This window comes from Carassius gibelio, chromosome B5, assembly GCF_023724105.1.
Source record: "Carassius gibelio isolate Cgi1373 ecotype wild population from Czech Republic chromosome B5, carGib1.2-hapl.c, whole genome shotgun sequence".
In the NCBI taxonomy this organism is placed as follows: Eukaryota; Metazoa; Chordata; class Actinopteri; order Cypriniformes; family Cyprinidae; genus Carassius; species Carassius gibelio.
Genome location: NC_068400.1, coordinates 27,321,024 through 27,334,622, shown reverse-complemented (window position 1 = coordinate 27,334,622; position 13,599 = coordinate 27,321,024). Strand labels below are relative to the sequence as shown.

Below are 13,599 nucleotides of genomic sequence, written 5' to 3'. Positions count from 1 at the left end.
TCCCTAGCTCCACCTGTATAGATCTGCTACGAGATGATTCATGTACACCATATGGGTGTTATAGCATGTATGTCATATTTGCAGCAGCAGTATGTCTTATACTGTATGCTCACAGCAGCATGTTTTTGGATGTAATGTTAGTGGCAAATCACTGTATTTGCTCTGCCGCAGGACCAGCAGCGTAGCAGATATATTCCACCAAGACCAAATACATTAACATTGTCATGTACATGACCATGACAAGCCCTCCGAGAGTTGTCATGACAGAACTGTGAAGAACTTTGCTTCAATATGATACAGGTTTGGAATGGTGTGAGAGTAAATAAATGATTATATAATTTTCATTTTGGGTGAACTATACCTTTGAGTTCAGATAATGGTAGTCTCTGTATTTTATTATTTCAGATTTAGTCTGAAAATCACTTATGAAATGATTTATAGCTGCAAGGGAATCATTACCACAGTGGTGTTTAACAAGCATTATTTAAAGAGGTCATATGATGCAATTTTCAAGTTTTCCTTTCTCTTATGAGAGCTACAAGCTGTTCGTGCATATATAAGATCCTTAAATTTGCAAAGGCTTAGGTCTCAAACCCAAGAGATATTCTTTATAAAAGTTAATACTCATCCACGCCCTCTTAAAACACCTCGTATAAAACACGCCCCCACATGTCTAGGTCACTATGGGCATATTTGCATAACATCGACCAAATGTTCACACAAAGAAAGAAGGTGTAACTTTTATTCTTTTAGTATTGTTGCTGCCATGTTGCAGAGAAGCTGTGTTTTGTTGTGAAAGCAAAACTACTTTGTTTGGTCTTCCAAAAAAGGACACAACTAGAAATCAGTGGTTAAGTTGTATTTAAAACTGTTCCAGAACAGTTCCCAAATAGTGCAGTGCATTTTATGGAGGACCTGAACCTGGGAAGACTGTCCATGAAGGTTGTTTCTATAAAGTAGGGCAATTCCAACTTTCCAAGGACAGTCTGGCGCTTCTGACTCACAACCTGTAAGTACATTTTCATATTTAAAGAATTTGCCACTGATGATTTAAATGTGTGTTTTGATAGAGTAGCGCTTGTTGTTTGTTGTTTCTTCGATCACAAATGCAGACATGGTTTTATGTTTATGTGTGCGATATGCAACGAAAAAATCGACGCGTTTCTGAAAGGCGGGGCATAGAGGAGCAAAAATAATGTACAGTATGTGGGAAAATAATGTGTTTTTTTTAAACAGCATAAACATAAAATTGCTTTACACCAAATTCACAAAATTATGTTATTTATAGCAACGTCATATAACCCCTTTTAAAAATAAGATCAAAGTATGAAGCATTAAACCCTTGGCAGCGCTTGAGTCTAAGAGAATGAGAAAGTAACATATAAAATGTAGTATTAACAAGGCTCAAAGCTTCCAGATGAGGGTGACTCAAAGAATGTTGTCAATGTGCCCACTGAGGTGGAAAGCTGGGACAAAATAGCCAGCGTGCCAGACAAACAGAGTATTAATGAAGGGTTTGATTCTGCTGTAAGTCTCAGTGAAGCTCACTCAGGCTCTCCGTATGACAAATTAGTTAGTTTAGAGTATCAGACCGTCACTTCATCTGAGATCCTTTGGGCAATGTGTGGCTACACGCACAAACTTGCCTGGGTGTTTTGATTCTTGCACGTGACTTTTCTCCCTTGAGATATTAACAGGAAATTGCTTCTCTGCTCAGAAAGCACTTAGCTGCATTAGATGGCATAATAGACTTTGCCAGGGAGAAGGCAGGCAAACTCTTATTGATTCTGCCTACTGGACACAGTTGAGACCAATTCACACTCTGAATAATTCATGTCTCCATTACAAACATTGCCTTAACTGTAATAATGTATTGACTGGAAATTTCCAGAGAGTTGTGGCAAACTTTTTTGTATATCCCCACATTAGCAGAATGCAAAAGCAGGTGCAACAGATAAAATGATGGCCTGCATTAAAATAATGAATGTGGTCTAGCCTACGAGGCTAACAGAGGGTTATAATGATCTTCTATTTCTTGGCATAATTAAAAATCAGAACGCTTTATTGCACAGTTGTGCTTGACTGCTTCATAGTTTGCTCTTTGCTGCCCTCAGCAAATTCGTCCCTTGGTTCCTCCGCCCTGCAGCCCAAGGATGCAAGAGCATGAAATATGCATTATGAGTGAAGGTCTTTGGTCTGAAGAGGAGCTCATAGAGTAAAAAGAGATGCTTGATGTTTACTGAAGCGTTCATTCGCGAGTGTTGAGAAACCTGGCATTAAATCACATTTGCTTTGGCCTCTGAAAATGCATGTGAAGTTATGAAAGGAAAAGTTTTGATGTGATATGGAAACACAGGAATCCTTTCTTCTAATGAAGTGAAAGATATATTTATACACAACAGAAGGAGAAAGCAGATGTTCTGTTACAATTCCTTATTTCATTATACAGTCCCAGAGGTCCAGAGCCCACTAAGGGGAATCAGCAAACTTTGTCTCATGTTTATACATAGGTATCAATACATAATATGTACAAGCACAAAACATAAATTTTTGTACGCTTTAATTGATGCAAAAATTTACAGTTTAGACTTATTTCAACATTTAAAACCTACAAATCACTACTTTTTTTTTTAGCTAAAAAACGTTCAAATATTTGAGCATCTTTTATATCATTAAGACATTCGTATCAGTGCATTTTTATCATTTTATCAATAAACAATTTAGATTTTTAGACCCCTTAACCTAACCCCAAACCTAAACCTATACCCATTTTCAACCCATTCTCACTCCAAAGGCGTCAAAAACCGAAGCATGGTCAAGCGCCCCTAGCGTCACTTTTATGACGCCAAATGTGCCTCTCGGCGTCGACTATCGAAGCACTACGACCTTCATTGCTTTCAGTGGGAAACTTTTGGCGTCAGAATTCGACACGAGGACATGAGATGTTTATCGCTATGAAATCACGTTCAAGAAGTCTCATTCAGCACACATCGCGCGATACTTGCTATCAGTTCCACAGTTTGGGTGAGTAGTCGTATATACGTTCTTTTAATGCCTTTTATCAAATGTATTCTGTCTTCTTTATTAATCAGATTAGTGCCATATGTTTAATCGCTGTATTATATCGGTCATCCGCGGCTGTCTTTGAGTTTCATTGCGTTTAAATAAATGAACACAGCTGCTAATTAGTGTGATTAAACTCTATCTGTCACGTGACGTGCCATAGACCTTCGATCCGTTTTATATTATTAATTTCAGGATCAATGATGTAAGTTGTATTTGTAGTAAAATCATGGTAATCACGACACAATAGTAATAAATGAAATGTGAAGTTAAAACACAGTAAGTGGGACATTAGTAACTGTAACTGTAGTTTTACTATGATATATTAATAATCAATACAACAATACAATAATCACCAAACCAGCTATGTTTGTATCACTGTAATGTTAGTGTTTTTATGTGCTTTTATATGACAGAAATCACAGTAATCATGTGTTCTGTACCATGCTTTTAATACCTTTTAATGTGAATCCAAAAAAAAACATCAAATTAAAAATAAATAATAAAACATGTATTTTTCCATCTTGCAGTTCATTCATATCAGTTTATATATATATATATATATATATATATATATATATATATATATATATATATATATATATATATATTTATATATATATATATTTATTATATCTAAATATTTTGCTCACAGATCATTATTAACATTCTGTATATAATTCAATTTTATTTTCTCTCCCCTTTTTTATTATTTTTATTTTTAGCTGAAAAGACGTAAAGGCAGTCAGCCCAGTGGTGTTTCTGGAGAGGGATTCCTTCAGAAATGGAGAAGACAGAAAGCTGCTGAGGCAGATATATGCAGCAGTAAGTCTGTGATAGTTTGTCTCTTTTATCAAAAATTCCTGCTGTTATAATTTGTACAGCATTTGTTGTTTCTTAAACTGTTGCACTGTCCAAATACCCACACTTGCCATCTTTTCACTTGACCACTTGATTACTTATTTGAAGTCTTTCCTGTATTTGGCCTAGTGTTCGAGTGAGCATGATGACCACGAGTGTGTGTCGAACTTTTCATGACCTGATGACTGTGTTTCCCAATCCTGATCCTGGAGAACCCCAGCACTGCACGGTTTTGGCGTCTCTCTTATCTGCCTTGGAGTCTTCACTGATGAGCTGATGAGTTGAATCAGGTGTGTTTGATCAGGGAGACATCTCAAATGTGCAGTGTTGGGGTTCTCCAGGACCAGGATTGGGAGCCACTGCCTTATGGGACACTTATGTGTTTAAAGAGATTTTTAATATCTAATTATCAATATTTCACATACTTTACTAAACACATCACAGTCTTAATAATCCAGTTTAACACTTGTATGATATTGTACAAGCCCCAGGACGGTCTCATCTGACACTATCAAAAGAATTCATATGACTATAGCTTGTTATTAATTACTTGCTTTCAATAATGGATTCATTTAACATTTAATTTTACAGCATCTTTACAGAGGCTGCTTTTATGGTCTAAACAAAACACAGTGTAATGTATAAGTTGAATGTAATGTAATATTTCTGTTTTACAGGATTGTTTGAGGATAACGCTGCAGTTCTCCATCATGCACAAGGACTCACCTCGTTAACTCTTTATCCCCCACACACACAGATATGGTCCCTGGATCAGTGATTAGACTTTGCAGTGGTTTGATTTTTGCAGAAGATGTAACTTTGTTTTATTTATAAGCTCATAATGAATACATTACAGAACCAGTGATGAAAACAATAGTTAAAAATAGTATTTTTCGTATTGATAAAGCATTTTGTTCTCTTTTTCAAGCTTCATACAGTGAACTTTTTAGACTTTAATTAAGAGTTTTAGTAAAGGAGATATTCATACACAGTCATCCCCTAGCTCCAGTCATGAAGTGAATTCATGATGTTATGTCAAAGCTAGCAGGTGTTTGTTTTCCTGAACACTTTCTCTGTCTTCCATTGTTCAGACAATCAGTGTTTATTTGATGCTGTGCTGATTGAGTTTTATAGATGATATTGCACACTTGACATGCATGTCTTCATGGTGTTTTTTTGTGAGTTTGAAACATTTACATTGTGTTGTATAACATTTTGGTCAATTTAATTTTTTTAATAAAATTGATCTTTTTCCAGTGTTCTCTGAAAGACATACTGTATTTACTGTTTTGTTTTTTAATAAAAGCATTTTCATTTGCATACTGAAAATAGTTAATGTTTACAACATAACTGCCTTTTTATTCTTTATGGTGGCAAAAACGAGCTTGGTGACAGAGGATGCAGTGTAGTAATTTGGGCTTGTTGTCTTTAAATGAGTTTGACATATCAATAAATAATGGAAGATCCTTACAAAAATATGCATGTTTATTATGCTTTATGTATTTATTTGTTCATTCATTCATTCATTCATTCATTTATAAATTCTGTTTTTATTCCTAGGGTTCAAATGGTAGAGAATGGTAAATCACAGAAACACAAATGTGAACAATTTTAACTTTAAAACACAATGTAATATACAATGTAAATTTTAGAAGCACGTCATTTGATTAGTAAATATATTTGTCTTTGGTCAAAAAAAAAATATACAAATCTTAAAAATGTGTCTTATATTTAATGAGAGGAATCTATCTGTTGGATACAACTGCGACTGCTGGGCATGTGCACATCAATATTGCCCAATTTTTGTCAAGCTGAACAACGGAGGAAGGTGAAGACGTTAATAAAACAGAATCTAATAAGTAGCAAGCTTAATCTATTGTTAACCGAATCTATCCCTTCAGCCGAAAAACGAAAGACATCTGTCATACATGGATAAGGAAATGTGACGCTGCTGCTCAGCTTAGATGTCATTGGCTATGACTTTTCAGGACAGTCTGTGGTTGGACTATCTTTTAACCCATATTAAACAGCGCATCATGTTAAAAAGTATGTTTTGCTCCTATCATCACATTAGTAATATATTAAGTCAACAATGAAGTGTTGCTATCTTGAGAAAAATGACATCTTTAGCGAGATCCTAATCCTAACCCTAAGCATAACTTCAATGAACTACAAAAAACAGCCCCCTAGTGTTGCCTTTGCATAGATAGAACGACGGAGGCTTGTGGGTAATGTAGTTTAAAACTTTTTATTAACGAAACTAAATAAATTATTTATTTTAAGGTAAACTGGATATCTAAATATGTTTATTGTGCAAACATCTGTGATATATTTGAGAGGCAGGCTGAAATGTGGTATTTTACAGTGAGCAATATTTAAAATGCTTTTATGCCAGCTTTCCACTTATTTCTGAAAACTGAGCTCAACATTATTTTATCAGCATAGCATAAGTAATAATCCTGCCCATTTTCTCTTTGATATGTTAATTGGACTCTGATTTACAGCCATTTGAAATGTACAGTTTTGGGCTCTTCCGGGGGGTGCTACTGGGCCCCTGGGGGTAGCAGGGCAGTAAAACCTACATATATGTATTCTCCTCATCATGGACAACAAACTGAGCTGAGTCACATTTATATCTGACAGTTTTCACAGTCCTCTGTTTTCTATTCTATTCATCATGGCTATTATACCTTTTGACAGGACATTGTGAGGCCATCTGATGAAACATGGAAAAATTATAAAGAAATGATTTAATAATGAAAATAATAGATTATTTCTTTGATTTTTGAAGTAAATGGCAAGAAATATAATGGATGAACCTGCAACAACTTGCCATTATCTATTCCCCACTGTAAAGCAGTAATCAAGGACAATGTATACACATTGTGATACTTCACTATTACACAAGGACAAATTCATGCAGTGCTAAGCATTATAGCATTATATATAACTAATTAGCCGAAATCAGTGTAAAAATGTCCTCCTCACCCCCGTATCTTGCTCCTCAGGTGCTGGACATCAGTAATGTGCGTGCTCTTGGTTTTAATGCAGTACAAGATCCACGTTGATCATTCCTGCTACATTCTCAGTTATCCGTCAAGTGCTTGTAACAATAAAGCCCATGGCACCATCTTGTAATGCAGAATAATTAATCTTGTAACTCCCTGTATTTCACAAAAAAATGTGCATATTTGTTACTAAAATATAAAAAAATACTTTCTGGTGTACTGATGTCCCAGATGTTATTAATCCGATCAAAAATGTTTATGTCTTAAATAAAAAAATAATCCCAATAATTAATATGTAGTTTTTCCAAGTCTAAAATAAACACATATGAGCCTACCTAGTAAAATGATGTATTTACCAAGAATCTTCAGAACACAATATTCACCATTTTCATTTTATTGAAGCATAGACTATAAAGTTGATAAAGTAGCATCAAGACAAATAAGATTCAATGAAAATAATTATCATCAAAGATACATTAACCTCATATATAAATCAGTTCACACAGATGAGTGATGAAATGTCCTTAAAAGTCACACAGTCCCATACAGTCAACTGTGATACAGATCATGTGATACATATAAGACATTTGATACTGTTCCAGAAAATAATGATTCCCATCATCACATCTAAACTGGTTTCATCTCCCCATCATGATCTTCTTCTCTCGTGTCTGGAAACAGTTTTTGGTTGATATCCAGCACTGATGTGGTGTAGCCTTTTCTCAGCCAGAGGATCTCTCAGTCCTAACATCCCAGACCTGAAGTGAAACACACAATCCAGATCAAGTTGTTTAATGGACAGAGAGCGCAGCTTATGTTCTGTGTGATTTTAGCAGGGTGACCAACTATGACCCTTGTAGTACTGTACACTTACCATTCTTCAAGCTGTTTTAAGACCTTTTGAGAAGCTTTTTCTCTGAAGACAATTTACCACATCCTCTTCTTTCACTCCTTTCAAGAGCATCACTTGGTCAAAACCCCTCGTTTGGCTGAAGAGATCATCTGTACCAATAAAAATACTGCAATAATAATGTCATTCTGCAAGAATTAAGAAAAAGTTACAGAGGCAAAGATCTTGCTCATTAGACTGCATTAGCATGTGTAGTTCTCAGAGACTCTAGAATTCATCTATTGTTGCAGTAAATGTGTTTTTTTTTCCTCTAGAATCTTTCTCCAAAGTTCCTGACTTCTCTCACAAATGTGTTTTAGTCGGTGCAGTGTAAGGCCTGGCTTCAAACCAATCAACTATCAATTCACAATTTATAACATAACATTTACAAAACAATTAAATAATGTCAATTGGTGTTTATATCAGCTAAACCAATTTCATGATACTTGTCTACTTTTAAAACAGGTGGTGTGTTTTTAAAAACATAATATTAAAAATGTCCAGTCACACTTTGCTAACATGCTGTAATTGTAATAGTATAAAACGAAATCAAGGCTGACATGACCAATTCTGTGAGAGATCATTATAAAATGTTGTATAAAACAGCATTGCTTCAACACACACATACCAGAGGACTTCTGTTTGTTTGAGCTCAAGATGGCCATCTTCATTCCTCATCCTGAGCAAATCATTTCCTTGGTCTTCCTTCTCTTCTGTCAAACAAGAAAATCTCTACTTACTCTGTGTGCAATTAATATTGCTCATTAAACATAATTAAGTTAATTTAAAGTAAGATTCAGACCAGAGCATTTGAGGAGTAAATGTTGATTAAAAAAATATTCTAAACAAATGTACCTGAGAAGAGCTGTTCATGGCAAGATTCGCTGAGACTCAGTAATAGTTCTTTTAGTTTTTAGGAAGGTTTGTGAGGGTTGGCTCTTCAAATAGCTGTTGAGCTCGATATTTTAGACCTGAAAAAGAAGAACAGCATTATCTGGAAAAAATCCTGTAAGACAGAAGGAAGGAAATATTATTAATTACGTGCAACTTGTACATTACACCTCTGTAAAGATGCAGTATAATTAAATGTTAAATGCATCCATTATTGAAAGCAAGTAATTAATAGCAAGCTATAGTCATATGAATTCTTTTGATAGTGTCAGATGAGACCGTCCTGGGGCTTGTACAATATCATACAAGAGTTAAACTGGATTATTAAGACTGTGATGTGCGACTGTGTTTAGGGATCATTTTTAAGACTTTGACCCTGTCCAGATACCCACACTTGCAGTCTTGGCCACTTGAGAGTGTGTGTACGTGACAGTGTGTGAACGAGACTGTCCCCGGTCTTAATAATGCCAAAGCACAGCGTCCTAAACACACACTAAACCTCTCCAATACTGCTCCGGAGCGCTATACAAAGCTTAGTGTATCCCATCATGCATCATGTTTTGGAATAAATCGTCAGACTTTTTGCCGAGGTCTCACAAAAGGTCATGGAAAGCTGTCCAATGTACAGTATGTGAAATATTGATAATTAGATATTAAAAATCTCTTTAAACACATAAGTGTCCCATAAGGCAGTGGCTCCCAATCCTGGTCCTGGAGAACCCCAACACTGCACATTTGAGATGTCTCCCTGATCAAACACACCTGATTCAACTCATCAGCTCATCAGTGAAGACTCCAAGGCAGATAAGAGAGACGCCAAAACCATGCAGTGCTGGGGTTCTCCAGGATCAGGATTGGGAAACACAGTCATCAGGTCATGAAAAGTTCGACACACACTCGTGGTCATCATGCTCACTCGAACACTAGGCCAAATACAGGAAAGACTTCAAATAAGTAATCAAGTGGTCAAGTGAAAAGATGGCAAGTGTGGGTATTTGGACAGTGCAACAGTTTAAGAAACAACAAATGCTGTACAAATTATAACAGCAGGAATTTTTGATAAAAGAGACAAACTATCACAGACTTACTGCTGCATATATCTGCCTCCGCAGCTTTCTGTCTTCTCCATTTCTGAAGGAATCCCTCTCCAGAAACACCACTGGGCTGACTGCCTTTACGTCTTTTCAGCTAAAAATAAAAATAATAAAAAAGGGGAGAGAAAATAAAATTGAATTATATACAGAATGTTAATAATGATCTGTGAGCAAAATATTTAGATATAATATATATATATATATATATATATATATATATATATATATATATATATATATATATATATATATATAAACTGATATGAATGAACTGCAAGATGGAAAAATACATGTTTTATTATTTATTTTTAATTTGATTTTTTTTTTTTTTTGGGTTCACATTAAAAGGTATTAAAAGCATGGTACAGAACACATGATTACTGTGATTTCTGTCATATAAAAGCACATAAAAACACTAACATTACAGTGATACAAACATAGCTGGTTTGGTGATTATTGTATTGTTGTATTGATTATTAATATATCATAGTAAAACTACAGTTACAGTTACTAATGTCCCACTTACTGTGTTTTAACTTCACATTTCATTTATTACTATTGTGTCGTGATTACCATGATTTTACTACAAATACAACTTACATCATTGATCCTGAAATTAATAATATAAAACGGATCGAAGGTCTATGGCACGTCACGTGACAGATAGAGTTTAATCACACTAATTAGCAGCTGTGTTCATTTATTTAAACGCAATGAAACTCAAAGACAGCCGCGGATGACCGACATAATACAGCGATTAAACATATGGCACTAATCTGATTAATAAAGAAGACAGAATACATTTTATAAAAATCATTAAAAGAGCATATATACGACTACTCACCCAAACTGTGGAAATGATAGCAAGTATCGCGCGATGTGTGCTGAATGAGACTTCTTGAACGTGATTTCATAGCGATAAACATCTCATGTCCTCGTGTCGAATTCTGACGCCAAAAGTTTCCCACTGAAAGCAATGAAGGTCGTAGTGCTTCGATAGTCGACGCCGAGAGGCACATTTGGCGTCATAAAAGTGACGCTAGGGGCGCTTGACCATGCTTCGGTTTTTGACGCCTTTGGAGTGAGAATGGGTTGCCATTTTACAATGAATAAGCATTTTTATCATTTTATTAATGAGCAAATTAGATTTTTAGACCGCTTAACCTACCTATAGCTAATATAAAAATATATAAAATGCAATTGACTGAAATATGGAGGATTTGTAGTCCTATAGTCCTATAGTTTTTATAGCTGCAAATCTCACTCCTACCTTTAAGCCTAACCATTTCTGTACTGTATAAGAAAAACATGACAGACAGATAAATTTAATTACAAACATTTATCTATTGCAAAAAATTTCAAAAGCAGTACCAAAAAGTAATCCAAATGACGATGCATTGCAGCCGCAGTCCTCTCTGGTGGAATATAATAGAATTGATGTTGTTAATCGCTGGAAATACTGTATTTTCCACATTATTTTCTCGATCCACTTCACAAAGTACTGAAGGCGTGTGCGCATCATTCAAACCCACCTCACCAGAAACGCAGAATGTTGCAATCTGTGACGAAGGCAGTGAGTGTTCAATTATATTGCTGTAAAACCTGTCCTTTGAAGTGACAACATTTGAATTTGTAAATAGTGCGTCAGTCAGCGCGGGCTTTACTGTTTATGGACACTGTACTTAAAGTCAAGTCAAGTCAAGTCTGCTTTATTGTCAATTCTTCCCTGTCAATTCTGTACAGCACATACATACAGAGAATTACTCTCAGACCCTTAGTGCATACAGACAACACTGTATGAGCATAAAAATACAGATTCAATATAAAATACAACTACACAAATAAGGGAATGTAAAAAAATAGTTACAGTTAGATAAATCAGGACAAGGCACATGGCAGATAGATTACAAAACAGTGAAGTAAACAAACAGTGCTGATAAAAAGTTTGTAGTGCAAAAGAGCTTATTCAGACTGATTTAAAGTCACAAAAAGCTTAGAGAGCAGTTCTTTACTTAAACTGACTGAAGAGGTAGTTGAATGAGGTAGTGAGCAGACCAATCCTGCACAAAGTGTCTGGTGCAGGTCACAGGTTTGTTAGTGGGAGGGGGAGTTGAAGGACCTCAGGATGTGGGGCTGGGTTTTGCAAAAAAAAAAAAAGGCAAGTATGCAAGTATTTGTACGTTTAGAACTTTAGATGATGAAAATATGTTTTACCGCCTGTAAAAACTAAAATACATGTACGTTTTATAGAACTACATAGGCTAAATACAATTTCATACATACACGAGATCATGTTGTCCAGGGGGACGACTCCAAAATTATGTTTAATTAAGGCTGCAGTAGGTAACTTTTGACGCTCTAGCGGTTAATAAACAGAACTGCTTGCTTCTTGAGGAAGAACATCGTAGCTGGAACTACTTCTCTCTGTTTATGTCTATGAAGAATCACAAAGGTACTGGGTTACTCCGCCGCGGTACCCCCGAAGCAATCTAAAATAGTCAGAATATAAACACTTATCATAGGTGCACCCTAGTGATTCAGGACAAGCTAAAAACACGGTTTGGAAAATGGATTCATGGTGTACTTGCTTATTATATAGATTTTTCTACATTTTGAACACAAACAAAGTTACGGACCGCAGCTCTGATTGGTTGTTTCTTACCGGGAGCGATGTATTTCTGCAAATGGCAATAGGACCACAGGGAGGAGCCAGAGGTGCTTGATTTTTTCACAGATTATCTGTCTCATATTCTATTGTCAGGACATAATGACAGGTTTAACAAATATGTAAAAAATATATTTTTAGAAAAGTTTCCTACTGCAGCTTTAATAAGTTTTTATTAATAATATATATAAAAAATCAAGACAGAAATTAAAACCATGTTTCTTTCTTTTCCCTCATTCAATAACAAAGAACATATAGTTTTTTAAACTTCTGGAATCACAAAATGAATTGTGGTTAATTAATATGTCAACATTTCCAATTCTCTTAATAAAAAGTTGAAAACAAGCTGTTTTGTCATAATTACAGCAGAAATATCAGCAATGTCTTATTCTAATTGCCCTTAAATTATTCTTTTGGACAAGGAGAAGCCTTTGAACCTTGTAATTTTTGTTGGTATAGAAAAAAACATAAACTGGCCAAATTTGATCTGAAATGAATAATTATCCATTTTCTGTTAGTGGAGCTGATGTATAAAAGCAGGATGATTACCTGCAGCTGTGTGACCAGGTCGCATGTGTCTGTGTGATAAATGTTGTGCTCTTTAAAAAAATAAATAAAATAATAATAATGTTCTTAACTTTTATTCAACTTGTTTTCTAGTAAATATTTTGATATCCCTAAAAAAGATAAATGAACTGATTTAAAAGGCCATAATGAGGTTAATGACAAAAACATGAATGGTGTAAGAAAAATAAAAATGTTTTTTGCTTTACTTTTTGGTTTACAAAAAAGGCTGTTAATTTCTCTGGATTTAATAGGCAACAGGACCTTAAGCTATTTTGCTACTCAGGTAAATGTATTTTGTTTTCATGATGCATTTGTATGAACAAGACAAAAATACTGAGTAAGAAAAATTATTTATTGCAATGTGTGGTCAGTTTCAGCGTGCTATACAATAATTATACCATACTTTAATAATATATATATATATATATATATATATATATATATATATATATATATATATATATATATATATATATATATATATATTTTTGTTTTTTTTTTTTTTTTTTTTTAATTAATGACTAAAGCAAGAACTTTGTGTTCAAATAGCAACAGCATGAA

The 13,599-nt window shown here is 34.7% G+C and overlaps 2 long non-coding RNA genes across 2 annotated transcripts; both read right to left on the bottom strand.

Annotated features, from left to right (window-relative positions):
- Window positions 1-7,310: 7,310 nt before the first annotated feature.
- On the bottom strand, window positions 7,311-8,533 carry LOC127957167 (uncharacterized). The gene is made up of 3 exons (XR_008153724.1): window positions 8,450-8,533; window positions 7,807-7,934; window positions 7,311-7,690 (listed from the first exon to the last, which is right to left on the bottom strand). It is a non-coding gene; the product is annotated as an uncharacterized LOC127957167 (long non-coding RNA).
- Window positions 8,534-9,034: 501 nt separating this feature from the next.
- Window positions 9,035-10,900, bottom strand: LOC127958856 (uncharacterized). Its single transcript, XR_008154165.1, has 3 exons — window positions 10,651-10,900; window positions 9,801-9,900; window positions 9,035-9,635 (listed from the first exon to the last, which is right to left on the bottom strand). It is a non-coding gene; the product is annotated as an uncharacterized LOC127958856 (long non-coding RNA).
- Between the last annotated feature and the right edge of the window lie 2,699 nt (window positions 10,901-13,599).